At 37.2% G+C, this 8,474-nt stretch overlaps 1 non-coding gene across 1 annotated transcript; it reads right to left on the bottom strand.

The window, feature by feature from the left end:
• Positions 1-7,977: 7,977 nt before the first annotated feature.
• Positions 7,978-8,083, bottom strand: LOC145603269 (small nucleolar RNA R71). The gene has a single exon (XR_014104787.1). It is a non-coding gene; the product is annotated as a small nucleolar RNA R71 (small nucleolar RNA).
• Positions 8,084-8,474: the final 391 nt, after the last annotated feature.

The following is an 8,474-nucleotide window of genomic DNA, read 5'->3' on the forward strand; positions in this document are numbered from 1 at the left end:
TGTTCTTGTTCGTATTTTATTTTTGATGAGTTTGAAAGTTGAATTGTCTTGAAAAAATAAGGTACGATATATGAAAGAAAAAAAAGAGAAGTTTAAAAAAAAATAGAAAAAATGGAAAAAAGTGAACTTCAAAAGAAAAAAAAAGAGAGCAAAAAAAAAAAAATGTTAAATGTTCAAGTGTTCTAAGTGAAGGTTGATCAAAAGAAAAAAGTTGAGTTTCAATGAAAATATTTCAAGTTTGATAGTTTAGAGCTTGTGATTCACTCGAGTTCTACATTATTATATATTTATGAGTGAAATTGTAAGAGTTGGGATTGTTTGATATTTTTGGAGTTGTATTTGGTGGATTTTTTTTGGAGTTGGTTATGTTGGAGATGTTGATCATTATTTATATTGATCATGGGTTTTCTTAGGATTTGGCTCCCTTTAAGCATAGCTTTTCTCTCACGTATTCCCAAATATATTCTACCCTTTACCCTAACCTTACATTACAAGCTTTAAAGACCTTCTGACCTTGTGCATAGAGTTGTGTAGATGTTAAAGTGTTGCTTATCAATGCAAGTTATGACTTGACATATTCCAAGTCGACTATTAGGTTGAGTGTATGTCTTTTTAAACACACGAGTGTTGTGAGTTTGGGAGGGCATTGTTCACATATAAAGGGGTGGTTAGGGAGCAATCGAGTACATCTTTTACTCGCCACATGAATGAGAGTTGAGTGTGTGAGCACTAGTCTTGAATTCTATATGCTCATGTGGTTTGCTCTATTTGACAATTGTTGGGGAGGATGAGTGATTGGATGAATAAGATTGATTGATATTGAAGCATGTTTATTAGATTTGCCTTGAATCGTTTGTGCTTGACTTGATTACTTGGGGTGAGGCATGTTTATATGTTCATTGATGAGCTCTTTGCTTAGGGACAAGCAAAGGTTTGGCTTGGGGAAGTTTGATGTGTCTAATTCACATAGTATTTTACCCCCGTCCCTTGGTCATAATTAGTAGTGTTTTTGGCTCTCCAGAGCCACTTTTGTTACTAATTGGTGTTTTCTAGTGTTTTCTTAGTTTTGATTGAGTTTTGTAGGAAATTGCACTTTTGGAGCATTTTCCCGGGTTTTCATGGAGCAACTATGGACATTGGAGGAGCACCACCGTTTTGAAGCCCAAGACCGGTTAGAGTCATAAAGCCGGTTATTAAGGGCTCGACTTGTGGAATATGAGCGTTGGACCGAGTATTCAAGACCCTAAGTGGATATCCGGATTGGGCTAAGAAACAAGGCCCAATCGAAGTTCCAAGCTCATTGGAGAAGCCGAGCCCGATCGGGTGAGCATTAGCCCGATCGGGTGTGACTACGAGGATGAAAGTGCGAAGAAAAAGGCGCGCCCGACCGGGAGGCCCTTCGCCCGATCGGGCGCGTGTTTTTGAAGACCTTAATTTGACGAATACTTAATTTCTAATTAGGAGTAATTTGAGGCTTTGTACAAGTACGATTTAGTAGTTTTATTTTGTTTATCTCTTCTTTTAAACACACTCTCTCTACTTAGTATTTTTCTCTCTCTAGATTTCTCTCTACAACTTTACTCTTGTTCTTGATTCAAATCCTTAATTTTGTTAACTTTGGTAACGATTTATTCTTTATTAATTTCAGCAATTTTATTCCTTTACTCTATCATGACTCCTTTTATTGCTTTGTTTAGTTTAGATTTAATTATGTCTGAGTAGTTTAATTCTAGGGTTTATGGAGATCCATAATTAATATGAAGGGATAATTTGTTATTGTTGATTATTGATATTGCATGATAATTTCTTATTGAATTGTTTTAATTCTTTGCAATTGGATTATGAATCGAGCAGATGTGATTTGATTGTAAAAGTATAGAAATATTGAATTGATGAATGATGAGTGTCATTTATGGGACTCAGTTGGCTTCTTTTAGGATGAATTTCATGCTATTCTATAGCTGTTTTCTTTAGTTTTCCTTAGTTTTGTTGTTTATTTCTTTAGTTTGGGCTTTCCGTAGTTAGTTTTCTTTTATTGTGCATTTCTTTGTTTATTTGGTCTTTTTCCCTTTTAATTTATTTGTTTTCGTTTATTTTCAGGTTATGATCGTGTTTCCAAGGATTCCCGAGCCTTCCTCTCATATTTCTCATCAATTTGGATGCCTCATGTTCGCCTTTTAGAGCTTAAGTATGAAGGAATGGAAGGAGCAAGTTCATGATATCGGTGCACGCATGTGGTGGGGGCATCATCTTTGGGATGACCCCACCAAAATAGCCATTTCAAGACTGCCTACCTTAGTGTTCATCTCATCACCAAGACGAGCGTACGAGGATGATCTAGGACGAAGAAGAGGGGGGCTTGCCCTGCTGCCAGGTGCGGGCGCGCATGAGGGTGGTGCGGCCGCGCTCTTGGGTGGAGTGGGCGCGCCTGGTGCGGGTGCGGGCGCGCCTCCCAGGGTCCCTGTTTCGTACCCATTTTCTCGCGGCCGCGCCTCTCCTTTGATGCGACCGCACCTTCCGGGGTTTCTTTTGGACGATATAACTAACTTCTCTCTTGTTAGTTTTACTATATATAGCATTTCCTTCTATTTTTAGAGGGAGAATCATTAGAATATAATTAGAATTAGTTTTAGGTTGGATTTTCTTAGAGAGAGAAACTCTTGTTCTTAGGTTTTTAGAGAGAGAAACTTGAGGATTGATGATTGAAGATTGATGATTGAAGATAGCTACATTTGGTTTGATTTTGATCAAGTTTGTGAGGATTTCTTTCACTTTAATTCAATCTTTTGTTTAATTTCAATTGTTTTGTTGATTGTTCAAGTTTGTTGATTGTTTGATTGATTTATGATAGGACACGAAACGGTAGGTCGTTGGGCTACCTTCACCACCCAATCAAACAAAATTTGTAAACTCAACAAACCCCTATATGAGTATAGTAGTAAGTCGACGTCGAACCCAAGGGAATGGTAATTGAATGTCTACTGCCTAACGCTAAGCTACTCCAAAGTCAAGAGCGGGGTTTATAGCTAGAACTAAAGCTAAAGCTAATAATGCAAATGAACTTGTAAGAAATCAAAGGTAATAGGCACTAGGGGAATGGATCCACATGTAATTGTAATAGAGAAGGATAATTTGGGAGGTCAAACCAACTAAGTCAATCAATGTGAGGGAAGATCAGACATGCATCCAAAAGAGCATATCAAGCTATTCTCCTAGAGGTCTAACTAGCGTCAACTACGATAAACTCTAACTAGGAAACATCACAAGATACCTCAATCGTGAAAATGCAAGTCACAAATAAATGGTCCGTATCAATGTGAGCTTACAATGCAATCTAGTGCAACAATCAAAGATGGCCAAGCTTCAATCAATTACACACATGCACATGAATCATCAACCAAGTTTAATCACATCATCAACTCCATTAATTATCCCCAATTACTCTAATCCATCACTCATACATGCTTCACCATTACCCTAGCAAGTAAACTACTCACTAGCCATAGAAATTAAGGTCAAAACTACACTAATCAACAATTTCATCATCAACATATTAGAAATCTAAAGATCAATGCAAAAATCAATTAAACTTCAATTAAACTCCAATCAAACATCAAACAATCAACAATCATATGAAAAGCAAATGAAATCAACTAAAATCAAACTTATATTGAAATCAAAGATGAGTAATCCTTACAAACTTGATCAAAGATCAATTACAATGAAGAAATCTTGAATCATCAACAATACACCATGAATTTCTCTCTCTTCAAGCTTGAGTTTCTCTCTCTAAAAATCTAATCAAAAACTAAGCAAATGAAATCTAATGTAAAACTTGTCCAAAAATAGAAGGAAATAGCTATATATACAAGGGAGAAGTCGGTTATGACGTCCAAAAATAGACCCACGCCGGTGCGGTCGCACGTAGGAGAGAGAAAGGGGCGCACGGGCACATACCCATGTGGGTGCGCCCGCACGCGCCTGGTGTGCGGCCGCACGCGCCACCTGTGCGGCCGCACATCCCTCTTGTGCGCCCGCACCTATGTGGGTATGTTCCCTTCCCTTCTTCATCCTAGCTCATCCGGTGCACACACCTTTGGTGATGGTGATGGGGAACGAAGTAGGCAGCAAGTTTTTGGTAATTTTGGTGGGCACAAGGCATAAATGGTGTCCACACCGCTTGTGTGCACCGGTCTTGAAACTTGCTCTTCGAGTTCCTCTTGACTTGAAGCTCAATGCACTAGCACAAGGCATCAAAAGCAATGATAACCGTTGAAGGGAAGCTCGGGAATCCTTGGACAATCGATCATAACCTACAAACAAAAGAAAAGAAGCAAATAGTAGAGAAAAACAACAAATAAACGAGAAAATGCACAAAATAAACAAACTAACTACGAAAAGCACAAAATGAAGAAATAAAGAGCAAAACTAAAGAAAACTAAAGAAAAGAGTTATAAAATGAAATGAAATTCATCCAAAAAGAGATCAAATGAGTGCCATAAATGTCACTTATCAATTTAGTTTGATTTTAGTTGATGAATATGAATTTGTTGGTTAGTTTAGCTTTAATTTTGATGTTGTCGATGGATTGTGAGTAGTTTGATTGCTAGGGTAATGGTGAAGCATGTATGAGTAATGGATTGAAGTTAATTTGGGAAAATTGATTGAGTTGATGATGTGATTAAATTGGTTAATCGATTTTGTGCATGTGGGTGCTTGATTTAGGCTTGATCACCCTAGTTATTCACACTAGATTACATTGTAAGTTCACATTGATACAAACAATTGATTTGTGGCTTGCATTCAACTATTGAGGTGTCTTGTGACGTTCCTAGCTATAGTTTATCGTAGTTGACGCTAGTTAGACCTCTAGGAAAATATCTTGATATGCTCTTTTGGTTGCATGATTGGTTTTCCCTCGCATCACTCGACTTAGTCAACTCTTTCCCAAGTTAGCTGATCCGTTACAAGTATATGTGGATCCCGAGCCCTAGTGTTTATTACATTTGTCTCAACCTAGCTTGTTTAGTTGTGTAGCATTCTCACCCTTACCTCTCCTTTCCGGAATAGCTTGACTTGACAATATAGGATCGCCCTCCATTCCTTAGTGGTTCGACCCTTGACTTACTATTATACTTGTATAAGGGTGTGTTGAGTGATTACAAATTTTGTTTGGCCTAGGGTAGGGTTAGTTTCAACGAACTAGTCTCGACTCTCGTCAAAATGGCGCTGTTGCCGGGGAGTGGTGTTGTGATTTTGTATTGTTGTTGAGTCTATTCCATCTTATTCAAAAACACAAGAAGATTTTCCTTTAGGCTACATTTTTAGCCGTGTTACTAATAATTTTGTTTGAGATTGTGTGTGCAAGTGAACATGGGAGAAGCTCATAGAGTTACTGTAGGGAATATTTCAAGCATTATGACCCCAAACTTGAACCCCACTGTGATCATACACTAAAGTATGGTGGCGTTCCAAAGGGAAAGAAAAGAGAGCAAAAGAGTCGCCAACAAGTTTTAGGAACTTGTAAACCCAAAAGACAATCCAAAAGGAACATCAACTCCATAAGGTCTTGAACCAAACAGGGTTCGGGGATGAGGGTACGAATCCAATCAACAAAAGAAAGGACCCTCCCTATAAAATAGGCCTCTACTTTGTTCTGCTCGTATTCATGTGCGCTTTTCGAATAACATACAAACATTATATTGAACCTACCCTGTTTATCTATGTTGGTTGAATATTAATGCACAAATAAGACTATTATTGGCGATCACTTGAGTTAAAATCACATTAGCCTAAACCAAATTATTAATTATCTTATTAAGCGTGATTTCAAGTACAAATTCCCTTTAACAATCATAAAAGGTGTGATCAAGCAATAACAATAAAATATATCAAGCAACATAATAATAAATCAATAACAATAATGATGATAATAGCATGATAAGGCATAATAAAGCTTAATAATAATAGCAAGATCCTAGGCATGATACTAACAAGATTAATAACAAACCCTAGCATGTCACTAAACAATAAAGATCAAAGCTTTAAACCTAACATGGTACTAACATGATATTAGAAAGAGTAAAGGCACCCTAAACATGACACTAGAAAGCATAAGATAACATCCTAACATGACACTAGAAAGCATAAAAAGCATCCTAACATGATACTAGGAATTAAACATTAATAAACATGCTTTCTACATTGTGAATAAAATAGGGAGTAAGCTAATCTACTTACTTTGAAGCCTCGTACCTCTTTCTAATAACAAAATACACAAGTTAGTAAACTTCAATGAAAATAATAAATAATAATTAAATAATTAAATTGAAATCAAATTAAATAAAGTTTTGACTAGTTTTGGACCAAACCCTCAGAAAATATCAAACCTTGCACGTCTAGGGCGAAGGCAACTTCGAACTTGGCTAAGAGACTCTAAGTCTTGTGAATGCGGAATATTGTTTGTAAAAAGGTTGGTTTAGAAAGAGAGAGAAAGATTAAGAATTAAGCTATATTGCTTAGAGAGAGAATAGAGAGAATTGATGATGAGAGTTGATGAAAGTTGATTGAGAGAATTGATGAGTTGATCAATAAAAACAGAGGTTCGGGACTCTATTTATAAGAAAATAGTCCGGAAAATTATAGAATTTGATAAGGAATAAAACTACACGCTGTCGCCAGAAAACTAGACCTGTCGCCAGAAATTTATCTTGTAGCTAGGCGACAGAGTCTGTCGCGAGGCGACAAGCCTGTCGTTTGGCGACAGAAACAGTTTTTGCGGATTTTGTTTTTATCATATCTTTTGATCTAGAAGTCCAAATAAGTCATATAATATGTCGTTGGAAAGCTCTTGAAGTCTACTTTCTAATGCAATTAGAATCAGAATAAAAGCTTTTGTAGATAAAAAGATATGGCCGGAATAGTGAAAGGGTGTCAGTTTTGGATAGAGTTTCGTATTCCTTTCATATCTTTTTCGTTATAGCTCGGATTTAATATTATAATATATCATTGGAAAGATAATTTCAAGATCTATCCAACCATATAAAATTTGGATTAAAACTATGAGACACGAAAATAATATCTGACTGTCTTTGAACATCTTTAAATTCGAATAGAATTAGAAAAGTTTTAAAAAAGGAAAGTTTATATTCAAATCAAATTCCATGATCTTATCTTTTCAAAAAGGATAATTAAGATATTTTAGAAACTTATAGAAGATTCTAATCAATCCTAATTAGTTTAGGAATAGGATTAAACCTTTGGACCCTCCACATGATCATTGGGTCGTAGGTAAAATCCGGTTTGGGCCCAGTTTAGTATTTTGGCCATAACTTCCTCACTATTCATCGGAATTGGGCTTATAATATATCGTTGGAAAGGTCTTTTCGAGCCCCATCCAACTACACTATTATTGGACCTTAATTATGGACCAAACTAAACTGGTTTGGCTATTTTAAAATAAATAGAGTTATTTTCAAAAAACAGAGAAAAGAGAACTTTAATAAAACTAAACCATAACATTTGACTTTCAACCACTTTCGCCTCATTCGATTATGGTTCGACGTGAAAGGCATTCATCACTGGTTTTGGTTTTGGGGAGACACAAATGGGTGTCTACAGTTACATTGAAGGAGTTAGGCACTCCGGGTGCTTACAAGTATGAGAGCGGAATTGTTCCATTGTTGGTTCCGGATAATGACTTTGAAATCAAACCGGCTATGATTACCTTGATTGAGAGGAAACAATTCGGTGGTACAAAAAGTGAAAATCCTCTAAATCATCTCAAGGATTTTGAGAAGTATTGCAATACAATTGTGGTAGCCGGAGTTGCTCAAGAGTACATAAGGCTCAAATTGTTTCCCTTCTCTCTCATTGGAAGTGCTTTAGAGTGGTTGGATAAGGCAAGGTCCCTAAGGACGTGGGATGAAGTCACCAAGGCTTTCTTATCTCGCTTCTTCCCACAAAAGAAGAAGGCGGAATCTAGGGCTTTGATCCAATGCTTCAAGCAAGGGCCTAATGAGAGTCTCTATGAAGCATGGGAGAGGTATAAGGAGTATCAACGAGAGTGTCCACATCATCGGATTCCTACCTACCAAATTATACAAATCTTCTACGGTGGGTTGAGTTCTCAAGGAAGAGCAAGCTTAGATGCCGGAGCCGCAGGCCCGATAATGAACAAAACGGAAGAAGAAGTGGTGGATGCAATAGATGAAGTGGTGAGACATTATATGAATTGGCAAGAGGTGGAGAAAGAGCCAACTAACAAGGGGTGCTCAATCGAACAACTCAATGCCATCAACGATTTGACCACTCTAATTTCGGATTTAGGGAAACAGGTTGTGTCCCTCAAAGCCAAGCTTGAGAGTTCACCTTCGCAAGATCCAATTCTTCCCTCCCAAATTAAGGGGAGAGGTACATCTTCTTACCCTAACACTGTTCCTTCTTCTTGTTGCATGATTAGAGAATGTTGGCCT

Source organism: Chenopodium album, chromosome 21 (genome assembly GCF_948465745.1).
Source record: "Chenopodium album chromosome 21, dcCheAlbu1.1, whole genome shotgun sequence".
Taxonomy (NCBI): domain Eukaryota; kingdom Viridiplantae; phylum Streptophyta; class Magnoliopsida; order Caryophyllales; family Amaranthaceae; genus Chenopodium; species Chenopodium album.